The sequence below is a fragment of the Delphinus delphis genome, chromosome X, assembly GCF_949987515.2.
Source record: "Delphinus delphis chromosome X, mDelDel1.2, whole genome shotgun sequence".
In the NCBI taxonomy this organism is placed as follows: Eukaryota; Metazoa; Chordata; class Mammalia; order Artiodactyla; family Delphinidae; genus Delphinus; species Delphinus delphis.
This window is the reverse complement of record NC_082704.1, coordinates 18,200,966-18,204,130: the sequence shown is the minus strand read 5'-3', so window position 1 is coordinate 18,204,130 and position 3,165 is coordinate 18,200,966.

Sequence of the window (3,165 nt, the reverse complement as noted above, 5' to 3'; positions counted from 1 at the left end):
GAGCACTAGACAAAATGAGAAAGCTGGGAAATAGCAGAGATATGGTAAAGACAGCATATGTTTAATCGACCCACAGCAAAAAAAAAAAAAAAAAGGCAATCAAAAACTCAAGGAAAATACAAAGCCTGCTGCATATTCACCTGCCAGCAACTGACACAAGAGGCATTTCCTCCCTGCAGCTACACTTGCTGTTTGTTAGTCTGATGGTTAAGAAATTGTATCTCATTTTAATTGCTCCAGGTATTGGTGAGGTAGAGCATCTTTTCATGTGTCTTTTGACCATTTTTATTTCCTGTTTTAAAAATTTCTTATATATATCTGTTTCTCATTTAAAAATTTTTTTACCTTTTGGTGTCATTTTTGCTGACTTATTGGAGTTTGCTGTAAATTTTGAATCAGTTCTTTGACACATATTGCATTTTTTTCTATTTTATCACTTATCTTTAAGATATCTTGTGTAAAATTTTTAAATTTTGTTTTAGTCAAGTTTGCTAAATTTTTTTTTTTTTTTTTGCTTTCAACACTTTAATCTTCACAAAATTATGCAAATTAAGAATCAATATGCTCAGGTATTTTCTGATGAGAAAACTGAGGTTCAGAAAGTTTCATTAGTTTGCCTGCTGTGGTAAAGGTGCTCATCCAGCATAACCAGCAGTCAAGCAGTCAGATGCAGCAATCATGGATTCTTCTTTAATTTTTTTCTTTCCTAAGCTATACAAACCTTGACAGTGGGAAGAAACTATACTGTTTCCTTTGGGGAAACATAGAATGGTTAATTGTACTATTTGAATTTCAACTGTAAAAATGTTGCACCTCATCTTTGAATGGGAACCTAGAGACCTAAGAGCAGAATTCCCAAAATGAGCCTTTCTGCCCAGTAGCTAGTTTCAATACTCTCCTTCTGTTTACTTAGGGAAGGCACTTCTCAGTATATTTTCTGACTGTTCTTTCTAAGTGAAGACACTTAGGAAGGATATAATGGCCTAATGGGTAAAAATCATAAAATGAAATACTCCAAACCATGTACATTTTACTACATTAAATCAAAAACACACCATCTACTACAGTCAACCCAGTAAACAAAAAGCAAGCAAGAAAAATGCTAAGTAAATATTTTTAACAAGAAAATAGTTTTTTTGGTTCTATAATGTTCATAAAATTAATAAATGTTTATTGTATAAATTTGCATAATAAAGGAAAAAACACAAACTTACACAAAACTCACCTAAAACACTAGCTAGAAATAAGCATTATTTTAATTTTACTAAAGTCTTCAAACAATTTTTCAAAAAATATGAGATTACATTATATATGCTGTTTTGTAATTTGTCTTTTTTTTTTAACATCTTTATTGGGGTATAATTGCTTTACAATGGTGTGTGCTAAATTTTTTTTATATTTGCAATTTCTTACTTTATATTTGCAATTTTTATTTAAGAAGGCCTTTCCTACCCCAAATCAACAACATTTTTCTTCTATAGTTTTACCTAATGATTTGGAGGTACTTTATTTTCCATTTTTAGCTCAAAAAAGACATTCATACACAATTCATCATTAAGGTAGTTTTCGATGGGACTGAAAACAAACAGCTTCTATTTATTTGGGAAGTTCTATTCAGCATTTGAAAAATCTGAAGTCTGACATGTTAAAAACCATAATTTTACTCATTAAATTCTACTTATCACGAATCATAATTGTTAAGGAAGGACCTACATAGGAAGTCAAATTTTAAATAAAGTTTTGTTCTAGGCTAAAAAAAAAATTCAAGGAAAATACAAAACTGTTCAAAAATGCCACTTTCCAATAATGAAGACAACTAGAACATGGAGTGATATAGAATAATTGATGGAAGTTGTAACATGAAAATGTAATCAAGGCCCATTTCTTGGCTTTACACTGAAAACTCTACAACTGTAATAAGACAAACACTATCTTTTTTGGTTTTTAACCTTTGGAATCCAACCTAGAGACAATCACCGGAAACTTAATTATGATTACAAAGTATAAAGTAAATGTTAACAAACAATGAAGCAACATAGGGTACAGAAATTGAAAGGTAGATGAAGTTAGGGGAGGTGGAAGGATGTGTAGAGGCACTAATATTCTAATTTTAGAAAGTATAGACTCAAGAGATTCGATCTATAGATGATGGAACAAGAAATAGAGATTTATGTGTCTTATATAAAGGCACGAAGATAACCAAAAAAGACATGCAAACAAAAGGATACACATTAAAATGGTTGTCTGTTGGGAAGGGAATTAAATAGAGGAACTAAAAGGAGTGATGTATTAGGAGGAAGAGAGAAGTGGTTGCTGCAGTGTAAGTGAGCTAAATCTCCATTTATTAGAGCAGGAAGTCACTAGATGGACGATGTCTAGACCTGGTCAACCAAGGAAGGACGTATCATTTAGAGAAAATGGATTATTACAACACTCCCCTCACTGGTCTCTCTGCTTCCACGCTTGCCCACTTTTGATCTATTATAAACACAGCAACTAGAGAGATTCTTTTAAAAGTTAACTCAGACCTTGCCACCCAATGGCTTCCCATCTGTGAAATTATAGAAAAAATTTTTATTGGTCTCTGCCCCCCAGTTCCTGGCAAAGAGCTCCTAAAACCCTTGTCATTTCCTGGGTGATAGGAGTGTCTTTTGTTCTAATGAGGCAGTGCTGGGTGGGCTCCTGGCTGGCTCCTGGATGAAGGCTGGTCACCAGAAAGACAGAACCATGATTAGTAGCTTGGAGCTTTCGGTCCCACCCCCCATTCTCTTGAGAAAGGAGAAGGGCTGGAAATGGAGTTAATAATCAATCATGCCTACGTGATGAGGCCTCCATAAAGCTCCCAAAAGTCTGGGTTCAGAGCTTCCAGGTTGGTGAACACATCCATATACTGGGAGGGTGATGCACCCCAACTCCAAGGGGGCAGAAGCTCCTGTGCTCAGGACCCTCCCAGACCTCGTCCTATGTATCTCTTCATCTGGCTGTTCATCTGTATCCTTTTATAATAAACTGGTAAACATAAGTAAGTGTTTCCCTGAGTTCTGTGAGCTGCTCCAGCAAATTAATTGAACCCGAGGAGGGGGTCATGGGAACCTCAGATTTACAGCCCATCAGTCGGAAGTAGAGGTGACAACCTGAACTCACCATTGGCATCTGAAGTTGGGG